At 43.9% G+C, this 20712-nt stretch overlaps 1 pseudogene; it reads left to right on the top strand.

The window, feature by feature from the left end:
- Positions 1–11965: 11965 nt before the first annotated feature.
- On the top strand, positions 11966–12084 carry LOC124723600 (annotated as a pseudogene).
- Positions 12085–20712: the final 8628 nt, after the last annotated feature.

A 20712-nucleotide genomic window follows, 5' to 3' on the forward strand; every position in this document is an offset into this window, starting at 1 on the left:
CGCGATGTGTGCACCGCCTTAGTTCTCGCACTTGGGAGGGTGCGGCTTAGGTAGTGGGCATCTTGTGCTCACATGTTTGCCTGTACAATTCATACATGATTTGGGGAAGGTAAAGTGGTGTGCAACAGGTCCCACTCCTTGGCTGCACAAGGACGGGGGTGAGCCTTTCTTGTTCCACAGACGTTCGACAGTGACCTGAGTGTCGTCCAGCCTCTGCACCAAATGGAGCTTCTTGCTCTCCTCGTTGTTGCTGGCGATCACCAGGAGTGAATATGACTCTCTTTGCGTCTGTGTGCACACAAAGACCTATTTCCTCCAGGAGGTCATGGGTTGTGCACTTTGAGGAACCCTTGAAGAGTGCCTCGATGTAGTTGCTTGGAACAATAGCATAATAGTAGAAAGGAAGCAAGAGCTCTCTTGCCTCACTTGTGACATTCATGAAGTCTTCGACATTTGAGAGTTGGACTTGCATGTTGTTGTCTCCTGCAGCCCTCACAGTGAAGACAGCCATCGACCTTTGTTTGAGGCGCCCCACGAAACCTTTGTAGACCGATGCTCAGACCACTTGGCAAGGAGTGCCAGATGGGAGCTGGCCACATCTTCTGTGAGCTGGTTTTCGGCTGTTTCCGCGGCCTTCATTTGTTCCACCACCTGGAACAGTTGGTGACTGGGGTGATAGTGGCCATTTATGGTCAACTAGAGTACCCTCCGCACGGCCACCGCAGGAACGACCCTCGTGAGCCTGTGGGCCCAGACCCCGGACCCGTAGCCCACAATGGAAACTAGAATGGTATTATGATACAACTTGATGAGATTTGGTGGAAGATGAAATCGTCTATGGCCGATGTTGATGAGATTATTTAACACTTCTAATGCCCTATGTGTGGTTGCCTCGATATGCCTGGCAAAGCTCCATTTTTCATCTAGTATTACCCCTAAGTATCTAGCTTCTCGACGACGTATAACTGGCGTGCCATCCATCCTAACTGTAGGCTTTCTGACCAACTGGCCCTTTAAGAGTAGATAAGTGGATTTGTTAGGTGCTATTTTCTGCTTAGTTCTATGACACCATTGTGAGAGTAATGTCATGGTTCTCTCTATCTTCGGTTCCAGTTCCTCTCGGCTCCGACCGCCAACCAACAGGAGGAGGTCATCAGCGTAAGCTATCACCTCTATCACATCTGCACAGCTCTCCAAGGTCTCAAGGAGAGGCTCCATATTGATATCCCAAAAGAGTGGCCCCAGGACAGAGCCCTGTGGACACCCCTTTGTTATCTTCTTGCCCACTCTTCCGCTAGGGGATGATAGCCTAACCTCCCTGTCCACGCAATAGCTCCTGAGACAGCCATATAGCGGCCCTGGACACTCCTTCTCTCGCAAGCGAGAGAAAAGCGAAGGCCACCACAGGTTGTCAAAGGCGCCACTGATGTCCACCTTGATGCCAACTATGTACTTATGTGTAGACGACCCGCAGACCTCAGCCGCCATGGCGATTGCGTCAGACGCAGAACGCCCCGGCCTAAAGCCGAACTGCCTGCTGCTCATTCCACAAAGCACTCGGTGTGCCATCAGCCTGTCAGCAAGCAGCCTCTCCAGCAATTTTCCCAGCAGATCCGACAGACAAATGGGTCTGTAGGACTTGACCTCCTTTGGATCCTTATCCAGTCCCTTTTTTATTATTACGACGTTTGCTTGTTTCCAGATGGTAGGAAACTTTTTGAGGCTTAGGGCCTCGTTGTAGATTCTGGCTAGAGGTGCTACTAGTTGAGGAGCGAGGTATTGCACTACCTCCGCTATGATGCCGTCTGGTCCTGGGGCCTTTCCTCTCTTAAGTGCCTTAATGTGCTCCGCCACCTCGTTCTCCGAAAATGGGTACACCAAGGTGTTGTTTTGGTACTCTTCTAGCTGAGCTTGCCTAATTAGGCCTTGTTCTTCCGTATCCTCATTTTCCATGTCATCCGGAAGTAGGGATCGGAGAAGGACTTCAGCAGTTTCCTGCCATGTCCCTGTCATCCGATTCCCATCCCGGATGGTTGATAGTACCATAGGTGACCTAATTTTTTCCCTGACTATTTTATATGGAATACCCCAGGGATCTGTAGCCAATTGGCTTTGGACATACTTCTCCCAGCTTACTAGCCTAACCCTTTTGAGCTCCCTCTGGAACTCCTCCTTGGCATTCCTATAGATTTCCAGCCATCTCTGTTTTTCTTCCCAGACGACACTTCGCTGGTAGTACCTCCTCGCCCTCCTGACCGACTGACGCATCTGCCCCAGTTCAGTTGACCATGGTGCCGGGGAGGCCGTGACAGCCCTCCTCCTAGTTGGTACTGCAGCCTTTACCGCTCTTGTGATGGCACTAACCAGTTCTACAGCATGCCTGTCGACGTCATCATCATCCTCCGGCCATGTCGGGAGAACAAACTCTCTTGCAAGGCGCTCCCAATCAGTTTTGTTATAGTTTAATTGAAATTCCCACCCTATGTCCCAGTGGCATTCCCTATCTGTAAGCTCAAATGTTATTAGGTTATGGTCACTTGTCGTTACTTGGTCTCTTACTCTCCAGTTATTCAAATGACCAGCAAAATTTGGTGATAGTAATGTTAGTTCCTTCTCCTCCTCCGCCTGTGTAGGTGGGGGGATTCCCGGCTCTGTTAGCGACCAAGTACTGTAATGACATTAATGTTTCCTCCATCTTCTCCCCTCTGCCGTCCCGGGTGCCACTGTACCACAGGGGGGACTTCGCATTGACATCTGCCACCACCACTATCTTTCTGCCTCTTAGTGCTGTTGTGACTCTTGATAGTTGGTCTAGATATGCCTCGATGTCCTCGCCATATTGGTAGTACATATTAACTAAGTGAATGACCCCGACTGGAGTCTGGAGTTTGGTTACGATACAGTGTTCATTTGAGAAATGAGCGAGCACTGTGACTCGTATGGCTTTATTTAAGACTATAGTGGTGGCTTTAGGGTCGTCTCCAAAGGATACTATTTGCCAGTTAACACTGACAAAAGCTATGTTCCCCGCAAGAGAATATGGCTCCTGTAGACAGAGTACGTCGAGACTCATCTCCTCCACCACCCTTCGTAGCTCCTGCATGACTAATCGACTATTATGTGCGTTAAGTTGTCCTATTTGTATTTTAATTGTCATGGGAAATACGTGTGTACGTATTGTTCTGGAAAGGACTTCCTCCAGTCAAAAGCTATCCTTCCATTGGCTAGGACAGCCTGCTTGTAAATTTCGTCTAGATCGAATTTCTCGTTCCTTCTTTGGAAAACCTTTTGAACAAGGTCACGCAGGGCGCCGAAGTCAGTGGGGAGATTCATGGTCTTTAACTGTATTCTATCGACAGCCTCCATGGCCGAGAAGGTGACTTTACGTCCGTACTGGTGTCCCACCCGCACTATATGCCTTAATGCTGTGGTCAGGACAGCCGGCTCCTCCAGACGCGAAAGTTGCAAACCGTGTTCTAGATTGGGGTAGATCCTGATGGGATCCACCTCTAGAGGTTTAACTAGCGGTTGGTCACAGGTAGGGGTAACTATTGTACTACTAATCGTGTTGACTTGAACTGGTCCTTCGGATGTGGAGCTATTTTTAATTTGGCCCGCTATTGCAGGACGCCTGACTACAGGTGCTCGATCTTCTGGCGGTCTCGAGTTCCGGGGGGAGGGGAGAGCGGCAGCTTCCCGTTCACACAGATTTTGTCTGGACGGACACATCTACCATACTTGTTCTTTCTGTTTTACTTCCTTCAACGAAGGTTAAGAATTGCCTGAATTTAGCAGCCCTAGCCGCGTCCCTACGCCTCTTCCCTGGAGACTTCCTTTTTGGCAGCCTGCTCACAGCTGCAGTTTCAGCCATAATCAATTCTTGAAATTAATCTTTGCTCCAACATCCTATAAGTTGGGCAATTCCTACCTGAGGCATTGCAGGTCTTCTTGCCTCTCTTTGTACATGGAATGCAGATTCCAGATTTTGTGCAATTTTTTCTTATATGATCTTCCGCTCCACATCTGGAGCAAGCCGGCTTCCTGTCACAGTAGTTGTGGATGTGATCTAGATCTCCACAATTGTGGCAGCGAGGCACCACCAAGTAGTCCCTAACATTGATAGCATGAAATCCAACGTATATCCTTCCCATAGATGTAAGCTTTTTCCACATAGATCCTGTTACTTCTGCTACGTGATGTACTGTCTGCCTGTCTCTTGGTCCTGTCTTAAATTTTAATTTAAAGTCATTTTTAAATTGTTCATCAGTCATGTCATCGAAATTTTGATTCCTAATCGTGTTGCACAATTCATTATTGTCCATCGTAACCGGTACATCGTACATGATTACGAGTGGATTCCTCTTCTTTGGGGGTTCACACCTGACCGCCTTGCACAAATTTTGATTATTTAGGATCTTGTTTCTATCTTCTTCGGTTGCTACGTCCACAATTACTACATTTTTTGTTGCCTTTACTTTGTTTACCTTTATTTTATCCTTAACTGGGTTAACTATAGTCGTGAAAATTTCTTGAACCTTTTTGGTATCTTGGCCAGGCAGGGGTCTTAAAAAGACCGCCGTGTCCGGCTTTTGTGCCACTTTTGCTATCGTCTCTCTGGTTGTTTGGGACTTGGGGGCAGCCTGAGCCACTACACCTGCCCATGTCCTAGCTGGTTGTCTTCTAAGGGTAAAATTTTCCCGTTGCAGTTCCACAACTCGCCCCTCAAGCCTTGCATGAGCAATCGCCCAGGAGGCAAGTTCGTTCTTTATGGCCAAGATAGCGGTTTGACTGATCTTCCCGTTTTTGACGTTGGACTCCAACAGCTGTGTAATTCTGTTGTGTCTCTCGGTCACACTCTCGTCAATATCCTCCATTTGTCCCGATGGGTCGAGAGCAGAAAGCATCGAAGCTCTCGCGGAAGCACACGATTCGCTTGTCTCTGGTTCAGCCATGATTGACAAGCGAGAAAAAAGGTGGGTTGGGAGCCCGTCTCTAACCCTGGACCGGCTCCTCTGGCATGGGGGGGGGACTAAGATGCAGCTCGCCCACCAACCTTGTCCCTAGGTCAAGGGCATCTCTGAGCCGCCGAGTTCAGCACACCGTTGCCAGTGTCCTGGTCCCCTTCAGTGGCCCCGTCACCGACGATTTCTCCCAGTGTTCCTCGGCAAGTGCACCCCGCACTCCGGAGAAGCGGATGCACTTCTCGCCCTTCGCCGCCTACTAGCCCGAGCTCCCACCTGCAGGCCAAGGACCCGCTCCTGCTCAGGTGGCGGGCCGGTCACCCAGTCGTTCGACGATCTGGACCCAGCTAACCTGGCCCAGGCGATGTCACCACCCCCTGGGTTTGGAAGAACACGCCCCGGTTAACCACGGGCGCGGCGAAGTGCACTTGCCGACTCGCGCCGAGGTCCCACGCCGACAAACGAGGTCGCTGGCATGCAGAGCACCAGCTGGTCTTGTGCCCTGCGAGTTGAGGGACAGATGGTTAGTCCCTCAGACACAGCTCCCCCTGTGCCACGCACCCTTCGCTTTCGCCTTGGGTTGGGGGCGTTTAACGTCCTACCATGACGGGAGTTTAACGTCCTTCCTTGACACAACGACAACCCTCACCGTTCCACAGCCCGGAGGTGTTATGAGAGTGATGATGTGATAAAATGATGGTATGGCCCGGGTCTTATGTTGTGGAGTTTGACGTCATCGAGACGGTGCGGCACTCAAACCCGAGTTACGTTCCCCGGAGGGCCTCCACACGTACTGGGGGATCATGACCGACCATGTGTCACCCACCGCTTTTGATAATTCACGGTGGGCCAGTGCGGTTCAGTGAGGATTGCACCCAGTTAAGGGCTAGCCGTTTAACGTCATGCATGGACGGTCCTTCCCGTGTTAGCTTCACCCCATCTAAGGGGGTTACTGAGCGCTGGGGTCACGTCAAGGCCCCGGGATAGGACATTATGGTCCCCGCCCCACTCGGTTCCTCTGAGCCACAGAGCACTTCAGACAGTCTGAAGATTTCCGGGAATCAGAGGGTCTCCTGGCGGTTTTAACCCAGTTTCGGAAGGCAACACACCTTCCCCAGGTGGCGCCACGCAGACCGCTTTCCCGTGCGAGGAGGAGAATTTGTTAGTGCAGCTGAACGCTAGCCGGGTGTCCAGTGGCTGGCCCAGCCGAGGGGACCGGTAAGGCCCCGTCCCAGGTGCAGAGGCGTAATGCGGGTAGCAGGAAGTGGGTAAAGCCCAGTTTGGGGAATTTGGACAGCGATCGCTGTCTTAAGAGGACCGGTGATGTACCAGTAGTGACAGACTTTCACAATCTGAAATATGGCTACTTACACATCTTAGAAATGCTATAGTAAATCACAAGAAAATAACAGAGCAAATCTGAATACATAAGCGATTGCAGATAAATGAGGCACATCCAATGAAACAATAATATTTTAAATATCTTCAAAATTACAAAAATTAATATTTTATGGTGCTGAATATTTTCACAATGAACCTTTGAATTAACAACTTTTAAATGCTCCATACGATTTCACCAAACGATATCTCAGATCAGATGAAACTATATGGTTCCAGAGATCTTTTCAAGTCTCCAACATCTATCATTTATCGCTTCAGTCTGCATAGGTATCTCAGATGATAGCATTGCACTATAGCTATCACCCCTGGAAGCTAAGGATCTGCATCTATTTTTATTACACAAATGTCTGTTAGAAAATCGTGTACTCCGCAGTAACACAGCGTATGAATAACTCATATCTTGTCATACCTGTGTTTTTAGTTAATGCATATGTTAATATTTTGCCAAACATTAATTTAACTATTGATTACAATTGCTAATACAAAATCATGGTAATTTAAGAAGTGGTCAGTCGTATGTGTTAGCTGACACCACTACTGAAAAGAGAACTAAACGGCGATTCTATCAAGCAGACGTAGATAAATGTTTAAACAATGTTTAACGACAATTTGTTGTATATAACGTGCACGTACTTACGCAAGGATACGAGCTTACGATGTATGAACAAAATATTATTTATATTTATTGTAAATGATCTGAGTGTGACCAAAAGTTTATAGAATTTTTTAAATTTAAGTATTGTTGTAATATATGAGCTTAGATTGGGTATTTTTGGTAGGGTGGCCTTCAGCCAGTGGAGAGACAGACAGTGTGAAACACTGCTGAAGTCAAGTAGAGATGGACGCCTTTCGAATGAAGAGCTCAAGGGAACGATGTGGGGACTTTTACGTTGGTTGTTGGAGAAGGCAGATCTGCTGGTAATATAGTGCTCTTTTTGGGCGGGTGGGTGATTGATTCTGGGCTGTGAATGGCTGCTATAATACGTTGAATTTTGGAGAAATTTAGTTTTCTAGAGGTCTGAATGTGTTCCAGTGCAGAACTGTAACTTTTTACGGTTGTAGAATAGACAGAGTATGAGTTTCTACTCGGGATCTCTTGTGTATTATTTTGTAAATTGTCGTTCTGAACTCTGAATTATTTTGAACTGGCGATTATATCTTGTATTTTGATAACGAACTGGACCTCGTTTTTTGTGTGTCTTGTGTGACTATTTAGCTTGGAGTTTTTGTTACCATTCTCATAACGCTCTCAACGCATCGTTACTGCATTTTATAAGTTTATTTTCTGTTTGTATTTTAACTGGATATCGTAGAATCACTTTCTGTTTGAGATGTACTTTCTTGAATAAACATTATTAAACAAAAGTCTCTGTCATCTCCATCAATTACAGATGTTAGAATAGAAATCTTTTTATCAAATTATTCATTTATCTTTTATATAATACTTCTGTGTATTCTATTAACTCGCAAGTCTAGCCAATGCATAAACTATTTGACTACAGATTATTATTTGCAGCGAGTTACCTGCTACTCGTCAATGTAATGAAATGTTGTTCGGATTGGAAGAGCTTTAAAGGAAGCAAATGAAAGGGACGTTTATTTCCTGCTCGAAAAGCATTTCGGGAAGACTTGGGAAGAAAACAAAAATCTTGCTTTCTACAAGAATAAAAACGATTATCAAATAGCTGTGAACAATGCAGAGGCGGACGTCGACGTTGAAATTCGTCCAGAGGATGAGACGAGCAAGGCAGGACTTGCAAGCTTGTGACGATTTAACTACTTTCAGAACTTTATTTAATGTGATACACTTTGTAATCGCAGTCTACTCTAGTCAATAAACCGTTTTCTTTTCTCCTTTGTGACAACGTTAAGGTATCTTTTTACTGTAATGTTATGTTAATATATGCACATCCGTCTCTACAAAAGCAAAATTCTGTAGATCTGTGGGAAAAGGTGTAAAACTTGGTAAATTCTAATTATTCTAGGCTGTAACTAGTAAAAGGAAAGCCGAATATTTCATAGTGTCAGAAATATATTCCTTGGTAAACATAAATCTTTCATGAAAAAAATTCCGAATATCTGCCATACAAACGAAGTACGAAGTTTTTTTGCATTTCCTCAAAAATATTTTGTGATGCACTCACTGCGTTTTGCTTCTGAACGCCTCATTTGAGGGCTGTCATTAGATAGAAAAGCGGAATCTCCATGTAGAGACCACTGTCATCTAACGGGTAAGTTACGCGTCGCAGCTCACAATGATGGCAACTCGAAGTACCAACTACCATGGCACGTACCAGTCTTTTACCGTTGAACAGTATCTACATCTACATCTACATCTATACTCCGCGAGCCACCTTACGGTGTGTGGCGGAGGGTACTTATTGTACCACTATCTGATCCCCCCTTCCCTGTTCCATTCACGAATTGTGCGTGGGAAGAACGACTGCTTGTAAGTCTCCGTATTTGCTCTAATTTCTCTTTGCAACGGAATCACGTTAAAAGTATCGCTCCGCTTCCTGGATTTGTTTCGCTTCATGCAGGGGTCTCTTCAGAAACTTGCTGAGACAATGAGTCAGGAGAACACGCTTATCACTAGGGCCGCATGTCCGGATGATGCAAAGTTTCGAATTGTGACGGAGGGAGCAGCCTTCCTTATGTATATCTGGATTTGATGCAGAGACTCCTTGAAACTACACTGCCGAACATAACAGCAGTCTTCAGTAACCTAACAGGCATTGCCACAATGGATGCAGAGTATGGGCACGCACTGAATGTTTGGCCGGAGTTCGGCGTCACTGATTTAGGAGATAATACATGAACACAGGTGAACGCCTCCTCGCGGAATTTTGGAAAAATTCCGGTGTGTTGTTCTGGGCACTAAATCTCTGTATCCTGGCTCTACTTCACCATGCCAAGGCTTTCATGGGACACAATGTTAAGAAGAAGAAGTGTCAGCATCGAACTGTTGGCCGATGCTGACATGCTGCTGTTCTTCGAACGCGGAATTTTGCCAGTGTGTTCACAGGTACGCGAAGGCGGATAACCAGCAATTTGGTGATGGGGAGCACAGGCCATTTGACCATTTAATCTACATCCTTTACTTAGATGTGAACAGATTCAATTGGTACGCTATGAAACGAAAGGATAAAGTTTGGAGTGTTCCGATGGTTGTCCAAAGGGAGAAATCGCCAGACTGAAGGAAAGGGTCCATGATATGGCTGAGGATGCTGGTGAGGGATATGTTCTGGAGGTAGAATGGATAAATCTCGCCCATTTGCGTGAGCGCACGGCGGCCTGCAGCTGTGTCCGTAGCACCTAGTCCCGCGAAGTGGGACCGTCTCGAAGCTATTGTTAACGCTGGGGAACAAGTAGCGATATATTCTGTGCACTATAGAAACCTCCGGCAGTGTATCAGTTTGGGGAAGGTACTTGTTAGAACCACAACAGATTTTTTCAATGAATAATTCAAAAAATGCCTCTGAGCACTATGGGATTTAACATCTGAGGTCATCAGTCCCCTAGAACTTAGAACTACTTAAACCTAACTAACCTAAGGACATCACACACATCCATGCCCGAGGCAGGATTCGAACCTGCGACCGGAGCGGTAGCGCGGTTCCAGACTGAAGCGCCTAGAACCGCACGGCCACACCGGCCGGCAATGAATAATTCAATTTTCGGAAGAACTATGGAAAATGTTAGAGAATATTGCGAATTTCAGTTTACAGTTGGGGGGGGGGATGTTTTGACGCAATAGATAAATCACCAGACCAAATATGTTGCACGTCACCATTTTCAATGAAGGATTAGTTGCTATGGAGATGGCCAACGTTTCAGTGTAGTTCACAAAGCTTATCTATATCAGTGTTCTAGACCTCTTCAAACTCCACATGAATCGATTCCACTATGAGCTTGCGAAGGCAAACTTCACCGATCAAAAGTTACTTTATGTGGATACAGAGAGTTTAATCTACTGGATGAAAGGTATGTCAAGTAATCTTTCTATGGAGAGGCCATGAGGTACATAGAGCTGAAAGTAGGATATGTAATGTGATAACGACAAACTGTTCATCTGTGGGGAAAGGATCGGGATCCTCTTATATTCACACTATTCTAGTGATTGAGTGTGTGGCTGTGTGTTTATTTATTTGTAAATAGTTGATTTGTGTGCGGAACAGTTGGGTGTATCGCTTGTCATAGCTGTTTGTGTTTGTGTGTGTGTGTGTGTGTGTGTGTGTGTGTGTGGTTTTTCTTCATCTGCTGCTACAAGTCCCCATTTCCCACGTATATACTGTATATAGAAAGTAATGATTAAAATGTAAATACTGTATATAAGACGAAAATGTATGTATTGTCAGTAGAAACAAGCTGGGGAAAGTAGTATTCAAGTTTCCTAATATTAGTGTAGCATACCTGGTAGTCATAGCTCAGCAAAAAAATTACTTTGTAAATAAAACAAATGTATATATGTAAGAAGAAATGGCGGTGTAAATATAGTAACTAAAACATTTTTAAATTATTGTATGTAAGAAAAAATAGCTTTGTAAAAAACTATTGAGTTTACAACAAATAGCTTCATAAAGAAAAAATTTGTTAATAGACATCAACAAATTATTGTAAAAATGTATTTTCGAACAGTCTAAATTGTTAATAATAAATCATTAGTTAATTTGTTGTAACATTTTTATTATTTCCAGACCCTGGCTCTACAGAACTACTTTATATAATGAACATGAACTACTCTCCATGATGTCAGACCTTGGGTGAAGAGAACTACACAATTGAACTAGTTATAAAGGGTGATAAAGGACAGGGGATGCTCAATCTTATTGGCCCAGGGATAGAGGGAGCTGTTTCTGCCCATTTTAATGTGCTCCCATTGATTCAGGGGTTTTGCACCAATTCTGGAGCGCATGACTGGCTTCGAATTACATGATGACCTAGTTCTGTTGCCTAAGGTGCATGGGTCGCACAGGGTTCCCCTGGAAGATCTTGAATATAGCTTGTATAGTTGCCTAAGGTGCTTAGGTGTTCCCCTGGATGACCTTGATCAGTTGCCAGTGGTTCAAAAAAAAATTGTTCAAATGGCTCTGAGCACTATGGGACTCAACATCTTAGGTCATAAGTCCCCTAGAACTTAGAACTATTTAAACCTAACTAACCTAAGGACATCACACACACCCATGCCCGAGGCAGGATTCGAACCTGCGACCGTAGCAGTCCCGCGGTTCCGGACTGCAGCGCCAGTGGTTCCACAGGTGGTGTGAGTGGGAGTGATCATGAAAATAAGTCGCCCAAGCGTGTAATCTGACAACAGAAGTCCTTATCAGTGACCTTGAGATAAGATCGTTCTCTCAGCCAGTTCTCTCCTTGATGACCTACTGCTATCAGTTACATTTTTAACACATGACTGAACACGTTGCTTGTCTGTCCCACTTGCCCCTCTGCTTGAACCCATCCTTGATACGAATAGCAGCTCCCTCCTGATATAGCGTCTGCCGCATAACAAGCAGCCCATTATACTCTACCATTCCTTCGGCATGCAGATACGCGTCTAAATTCTTTAAGTACGCTTTCGTGCGCGTCCTTTGCCTTTTTGATTTGCCAACAGCTTTGCCGCAGCGGTAACCCCGGTTCCCGTAAGATCACCGAAGTTAAGCGTTGTCGGGCTTGGCTAGTGCTTGGACGGGTGACCGTCTGGGACTGTCGAGCGCTGTTAGCAAGCGGGTTGCACTCGACCCTTGTGAGGCAAATTGAAGAGCTACTCGACTGAGAAGTAGCGGCTCCGGTCACGAAAACTGACAACGACCGGGAAAGCAGTGCCCTGACCACGCGCTCCTCCATATCTGTGCCGGCCGCGGTGGTCTAGCGGTTCTGGCGCTGCAGTCCGGAACCGCGGGACTGCTACGGTCGCAGGTTTTTTATTTATTTTATTTATTTATTTATTGTACCGTGGGACCACATTTAGGAGAAGTCTCCATGGTCATGGAACGAGTCAATACATGAAATTATAACACGATTGTAGAAACACATAAAATGAAACAAGTCGTTAGTTTAAATAAAGAAAATCAAGAATGTAACACTGGAATTTGCTTAATTTTTTATCTCTTCCAGGAGCTCCTCGACAGAATAGAAGGAGTGAGCCATGAGGAAACTCTTCAGTTTAGACTTAAAAGTGTTTGGGCTACTGCTAAGATTTTTGAGTTCTTGTGGTAGCTTATTGAAAATGGATGCAGCAGAATACTGCACTCCTTTCTGCACAAGAGTCAAGGAAGTGCATTCCACATGCAGATTTGATTTCTGCCTAGTATTAACTGAGTGAAAGCTGCTAACTCTTGGGAATAAGCTAATATTGCTAACAACAAACGACATTAAAGAAAATACATACTGTGAGGGCAATGTCAAAATTCCCAGACTATTGAATAGGGGTCGACAAGAGGTTTTCGAACTTACACCATACATAGCTCGAACAGCCCGTTTTTGAGCCAAAAATAGCCTTTTTGAATCAGAAGAATTACCCCAAAAAATAATACCATATGACATAAGCGTATGAAAATATGCGAAGTATACTACTTTTCGTGTTGAAATGTCACTTATTTCAGATACTGTTCTAATGGTAAATAAAGCGGCATTTAGTTTCTGAACAAGATCCTGAACATGGGCTTTCCACAACAGCTTACTATCTATCCGTACGCCTAGGAACTTGAACTGTTCCGTCTCGCTTATAACATGCCCATTCTGTCTGATTAAAATGTCAGTTCTTGTTGAATTGTGGGTTCGAATCCTGCCTCGGGCATGGGTGTGTGCGATGTCCTTAGGTTAGTTAGGTTTAAGTAGTTCTAAGTTCTGGGGGACTGATGACCTCAGACGTTAAGTCCCATAGTGCTCAGAGCCATTTGGACCATTTTTTGTTCCCCAGTTTCCTTCTGAGACGCTCAGCATGACTGTCTTAATGCAGGATCGTGCGCTGCTGGTAAACCTCTTTATAAGAACAATGACTATGCGCTTGTAGCTCTGCAGAAGTTATGGACACTCAAGAGTATGAAAAAAGACGTTGGTCCAATGTCTGTCTAAGGTCATAAGAAAATGATTACGAAATTCGAAAAGAAAGGTGCTTTTGAAGTGCAGTTTGGCAGAGGAAGGAAAACAAAAGATCCGACGTCAGGAGAAGATGTGGCCACAGCACTGCAACAGGGATCGAACAGTGGTGTGCAAACATGGAGTGTACGAGAAATTGCCCGAAAGTTGGACATGCCCGCGAGCACGGTACATAAAATCCTAAGGAACAGAGTGCATTGCTATCCATCCAAAATCACCCACCGTTAGGGGATGCTTCCTGCTGACCTGCCAGCAAGACGTTTGCTGTAGAATTACTTGTTCGCGTGGAAGTGGACGGTGAATGGCCATGGACAAGTGTGTAGATAGATGCCCATTTCCAGCTCACAGAACATGCCAGTACACAGAATTGCAGATAACGACCATCGGAAAAGACACACATCGCCCGGTACCTTTCCGCTCTGCGAAGGTAAGGTTGACGATATCAGCGGCACGGGATTAGCCGAGCGGTCTTAGGCGCTGCAGTCAAGCACTGTGCGGCTGGTCCCGGCGGAGGTTCGAGACCTCCCTCGGGCATGGGTGTGCGTGTTTGTCCTTAGGATAATTTAGGTTAAGTAGTGTGTAAGCATAGAGACTGATGACCTTAGCAGTTAAGTCCCATAAGATTTCACACACATTTGAACATTTGACGATATCATTTATTACAGGGCCATAGTTTTTCAAGGAGATGGGTCCAGTGTGTCATGTCACCTGTCTGTCACTAGTAAACGCTACGCTACTGTTATGCTCACCAACGTCATTCCAACCCTTCAACAGTGTGGATGTGTAGGCAGTATCATTTTTATGCAATGTACATTGCGCAGGCAGTGAAGCTGAGACATTTCTGAAATTCTGGAATTATCAATCGTCGTTTCTCTAGAGTCAGGTCATCCGTGTAACCTGATCTTAATCCGTGTTACTGTTAGATGTGGGTTTATTTGAAAGCTACTGTGTTCAGTGCTCCGATTACAAAGATAGCTGAACTGAAGACATACATTGTGCAACGCATTCTGAACATGACCCTGAGACACTCCAATCTGTTGCCGAATATGCCGTTTCTCGATTTCAACTTGTGCGAGAAAACGGCCAATCATGTCATCATGCATACCGCACAGTACAGTTGATTTAATGTGCAACTCGCACCACAGCCGTCGTACTGCGATTCATCTATCATCTATAGTCGAACCTATTTATGTTGTGGCTATTACTGCGCCGTCTAATGGGATTTTTTTTGTTTACATGACGCTTTCCTCTTCTTTAATAATCAAATTTGATGTCATTCTGAGGAGGTCAAAGAAACAAACAAATGAACCTTCTTACGTAGTTATTAATATTAGAGGTCTGAACTGATACATAGTTCATTACTTGAAGCCACTAAAAATATTGCGTACGTAACAGTAAACTTAAGTAACTAAATGTACCTAATACCGCTCCCAGTTGCCTATTTGACCTTAAGTTTCATGCATAACTCATCATCTATAGAATAATATTTCAACAGTTAGTACGCGTTTGGAAGTAGCATCCGATGGGCAGACGAATATCTTATTTATATTTTTAGTACAATGTTTGCCATTATTAAACAATAATACAAATACAGAAATCCGCTTTCCTGTCAAAATGAGTTAAGTATTTTCTTCTGACAGGAGGAACAATGAAGATATCTTTCTCTTATGTCCCGGACGTTGGCGACTGCTTTAGAACTTCTATAATTATTTTCTTTTTTGTGTACTAGTAGACAGTCTTTTTGTGTGCTTTACTTATCCTTGTGTAAGTCGAAGTTCAAAGGATTACACCCGTATGTGTTTCGTAGATGCGCTCGCCTTTGAAGGATCAACTAAAACTTTGTGAAGAAGGCGTTTATTAATGAATTGAGGCAACCGCCAGTCCATAACAAACACACGTGCTTCAGAACACGTGCGGGACAACTGTCGGAGCGAGGGAAAGGTCGTGTACAAGTTCATTAAACTCCATTCTCCCAAACACTTGAGGGCTTCTCTACAATTTACACCACAGAAGAGACGAAAGAGATACAAACATCTACTATGGCAACATCGTTGGAGATCGGTTTAAGGTATGTCTCCATCTGACGACAAAATTGTACTGACTGCACAGACTAACTTTCATGCTAATGCCGACGGTGACAACAACAACAGCATTTTTTTATCATTATGCCGAGGTATGGAGCGCGATTGGACTTATTTCGCTGATGTGATTGCTTTCTTCTTCTCCCAAAATCTCTTCAGCCTCTCTCTGTGGGTTTTCTTAAGTTTTTCTGTCGATGTTCTGGTATATATGACTCTTGGTTTAGCTTTAAGGTGATGATTGTCCATTAGAGTTTTGAATGCAGCTTTGCACTCTAGAATTTTGTTTGTAATGCCTATTTATTGAAGGTCGTTTTAAATTTCAAGTATCCATTTATTTTGAACTTTCATTGAGTGGGCGAGGTAGGGAATGCTTTTGGTCAGTCTATTTTCGTTCTTTCTGAGAATGTAATCATAAAATGTCAATTTTCTTCTCCTGATAGTATTCGAAATGTTTTCCGAATTTTTATATAACTCGCTAGACTTCCGTCTCACCCAGAGTCCCTCAACGCAAGCGTGACCAAAATTTTTTCTCAGTACTTTCTTTTCTTTTTTTTCTGTGTCGTTAGTTAATGATTTACCTCCAACGATTACAGTTCCTGATGCATATAATGCTTCAGTTCTGACTATTGCGATGTAATGTTTTAATTTTGTGTTACGAGATACTGACTTTTTATTTTACCTATCCATGCAGTTCTATAAGCTTTTTGTAATTTAATGATTCTCTCTTTGTTTGCTTCACAATTTAATCCAGTGGGTTGGGTGATATCTCCCAGGAACTTAAAATTGTATGCTTCATATATTTTGCCAGTCTGTGTAAACATGGATTGTCCAGCTTAGATGTATTAGGTTTTTTCATAAGAGATTTTCAGTCCATTTTTAGCGTCTATTTTCAGGGGAAACAATGGCCTCTTCTCTGTTGCGTTGCTTGATGACATCGCTAGATTGTTTGCATAAGCCAAAAATCGTAACTGGATTTTACTTCTTTTCCCCATGTCCTAATTACTTTTGCTAGCACAAGACTATACGGCACGGGGGCAATCCACCACCCTGACGGTCCTCTGTATCATGTCAAAAGGTTCAGACACTTGACCCTGAAATTTAACTTTGGAACTGATATAAGTCAATGTTTGTTTAATCAATTATCTCGTCTTTCTAACCAGTTTCAACAGGTCTAGTATATTATACAGCGTCGTTCTCTCTATTGAATCACATGCTTTTTGAAGTCTACAAAGGTGATCACCGTTCGACTGCCCTTGCGTATTTAAAGGCCGTCTTAAAATTGAGAATTTGTTCCACACGGGGTCTACCTTCTCTAAAACCTGCTTGATATTCGCCAATGAAATGAGCCGTCTGCGCTTCAAGCTTTTTAAGTTTGATTTTTGACAAAATCTTATAAGTAACTGGCGGCAATGACACTCCTCTGTAGTTGTTTACATCAGTTTTATTCCCTTTCTTGTGTATTGGGTGGGTCATGGCACATTGATATTCCTTATAAATTGTCTCCTCCAACGAAATATCTGTAAGAATGTTTTGAATTTTCTGCATGAGGCTTTTATCATGTATTTTCCACATTTATAGTACAATTTCATCTTTCCCCGGAGCTTTATTGTGTTTGGCTCAGGTTCTTCAAATTTGAATTCAACTGTGGCAGATTAACAATTTTAATATCTTTAAAGTAGTTTGCTAAGAGTTTATAAATCTCTTTATTATTTATTTCCAAAGTCCCATCTGGTCGCCTAAAATGGAGACTAGATGTCTTATATGTTGACATTTCTTCTCTAAAAATTCTGTAGAGATTCCGTGTGTTATTTTTCTTGAATTTCTGTTCTGTTTCTGTTATTCTAGTTTTATCATAATGGCGTTTTACAGATCGAATGATATTTGAAACCTTTTCTGAATTGCTACGAATTCCTGCAATTTTTGTGTGTTTTTATGGGAATTCCAGGCTTTTCAGGCTTAAATTATTTGCTCTATGACCCTGTCACACATATCTTTCCACCACCTATGTTTACGTTTCCCTGAGTATGTACCAATACTTACAGAATCCTTTAAGAGAGTATTTTTAAGTTCTGACCACCTGGAACGTTCTTGGCTGAGAATTTTTGTACGAAATAGGCTTTAAATGTGTTTAGTAAATTCTGGATCGGTTTCGCTACATTTGGCTGCAATTTAACTTTAATTAACGACAGGTGATGATCAGAATTATTATAACAGTAAACGCAGCAGATGAGTTCACATTGCTGGATTTCACCGCCTCAGTGGCCGAAATCACTAACATGTGCTTGTGCGCTGGCGCTCTAGGTGGGGATATGTCGGTTCGAATCCTGGCAGGGGTAAAAATTTTCGCTGCCAATATTCGGCCAGTACGGGAACGAGAGGTGGTGGCGTAAGATTCCTCCCCACCAACGTTCTGATTTAAATACCAAACCTCTCCGCAGTGTCTCATGAAATGAGGGCATGTGAGACTTGATGGTGATCTATCTGTCGGATGGTGACGTCAAGCTTGGTAGCCCTCTTGGTGCTGTTCGCAAGAAATAGGTTATGTGCCGGCACTGAATTTCACTCTCTCTCTTCTCTCATCATCATCACCAGCTCTTTCATCATCATACAACACAAAGATTACTCAGCTACGCACACGCGCGCGCGCGACACACACACACACACACACACACACACACACACACACACACACACATGGGCGTACCCAGCGAGGGGCAGGGTGGGCAGCTCCCCCCTCCCTCCCTAGAAGATATTCGCAGTTTTTCACTAGTTTACTGTTTTATTTAATAAGAAATGCTGCATGTTTTCTCGGATTGTACAAGTGCGTTCTTGTATTTAAAATGTTTATTAAAAGCAGTTTTTCGCTGGTTTACTGTTTTATTCAATAAGAAGTGCTGTATGTTGTCTCAAGTCCTTGTTTCCTGAGACTAGTATGACCTGCCCCCCCCCCCCCTGCCTGGGTTCAGATCCTGGGTACGCCCTTGCACACACACACATACACACACACATACACAAATATGTAGTATTACAAATAGTGTGTAACGCAGGCTCATCCAAGAATTGCGCCCGGCGGGCGAGCCCGCTCTCCGCGGGCGCAAGGCAGTGCAGTTCAGCGCCTCGTACTCGACCGTGTGTCGCTAGTGTCGGCATAGGAGCGAGAAAGATAGCTGCCGAGCAAGTGAGACCGCACAGGACTGCTCTGCGCTGGACTGTCCCGCGGTCAGATCCAGCGTAAACAAAATAACAGAGGAAGCGTAGCTCTGTAAAAGTGGTCGATGAGCGGTAAAACAAGCAAACCATTTACTGTTTAGGTAACAATTAGTGTTCGTGTTGCAGAATTACTACGCAAAGCTTTAGAAAACAATATCCAAAACAAGAATCGAATAGCAACTTAGTAGTTTTCTCACCCACAGGTTGATTCTATTAGTATTGCACATGCAGACTCGCGATATATACAGTAGGCGGCTTCTGAAACATACGAGTATATCAATTTCTTAAATGTAAATGTCGTGTAACTAGAGCCTCCCGTCGGGCCGTCGGGTAAACCGTTCGTCGTGTGCAAGTCTTTCGATTTGACCCCCACTTCGGCTACTTGCGAATCGATGGGGATGAAATGATGATGATTAGGACAACACAACACCCAGTCCGTGAGCGGAGAAAAACTCCGACCCAGCCAGGAATCGAACCCGGGGCCTTAGGATTGACATTCTATTGCGCTGACCACTCAGCTACCGTGAGCGGACAATTTCTTAAATGAACTAGTGTCATAAACATTCTTTTTTAGAAATAATTTTACGTAAGGGATATAGAGTCTCATTCTTATTGTGAGTAGTTACAAGTAAATATTTTTTGTTGTACTTCTTGCTACAGTCTTTTGTGTTTCTTTCCAGAGTTTAGACGTCGGATCCTTAGTGTGCTGATTAGTACGCAATTATTTTAATTGACCAAGTTTGAAAACTTATTAAAATAGAATTAAGGTTATAAAGACCTTTAATCAAAAAATGGTTCAAATGGCTCTGAGCACTATGGGACTCAACTGCTGAGATCATTAGTCCCCTAGAACTTAGAACTAGTTAAACCTAACTAACCTAAGGACATCACAAACATCCATGCCCGAGGCAGGATTCGAACCTGCGACCGTAGCGGTCTTGCGGTTCCAGACTGCAGCACCTTTAACCGCACGGCCACTTCGGCCGGCGGCCTTTAATCCTTACAGTCAACATTATTAAAGAAGACAATTAACATTGTACATGTTTTTCTTTTTCGAGGAAATGATTTCGTCTAGGTTGTTACAATATTCTGGGAGACTGCTAACCTCAAAGAATTAGTCAAATTTTTATCTCTAAGTAGCGAACGGTTCTTATTTTTATCAAGCTTTAAAAGGCAGCAAAAGCGCTCACAAATATACGTGGAACCAAACATTGAGAGAACTTTGGCCGTGTGCTTGTGGAAAAGAGGATACTTCTCTCGTGGAAAACAGCTGTAAAAGACATCCAAACTTTTACACATAAGAAAGCGGTCCTTCAGACGTATATCGCACTGCAGGTCAATCAGCTCTAGTTAAAAAACTTGTGAGACGTCCTCTGACCGAAGGGAAAGCGGGCGAACAAATATATCTAAGGCCGGTTGAAGCTCACTTATCTCCAAAAATCTGTTTTCAAACTCTTCTTGTAATTCGCAAATGATTAGAACATAATCTGAAAAATCCGCATCTTCTTTAACGCTGTCTAGTGCTGGGAAGTGTCCACAGTTCTCCTCGCACAACTGTTTTTCCCAGAAAATACGTTTTTTTGTAATGCTTGAATTACCATGGTGTTAAATGTTCAAAGTATTTAAATGACCAATTAGGTCACTCAAAAAAGCCAAATTCGCCACCCACTTAGGATCACGAAGTAATTCTTCTGGACGTCCTTTCATTTCATAAAAGGTACTGATTTCGTCCCTCAAGGAGAAAAACCGACGAAGCGCCTTCCCTCTGCTCAGCCATCTTACTTCGGCGTGGTAGGGAATGTCCGGGTATTCCGCTTCGATATCAGCCAGAAATTCTTTAAATTGGCGATGTGTGAGTCCATGCGATCGAAAATAATTAACCGTTCAAACAACTGTGTCCATGGCAATTTTTATGTTGACAATCTTCGCACAAAGTGCCTCCTGGTACATCAGACAATGGA

The sequence above is a fragment of the Schistocerca piceifrons genome, chromosome X (genome assembly GCF_021461385.2).
Source record: "Schistocerca piceifrons isolate TAMUIC-IGC-003096 chromosome X, iqSchPice1.1, whole genome shotgun sequence".
Lineage (NCBI taxonomy): Eukaryota > Metazoa > Arthropoda > Insecta > Orthoptera > Acrididae > Schistocerca > Schistocerca piceifrons.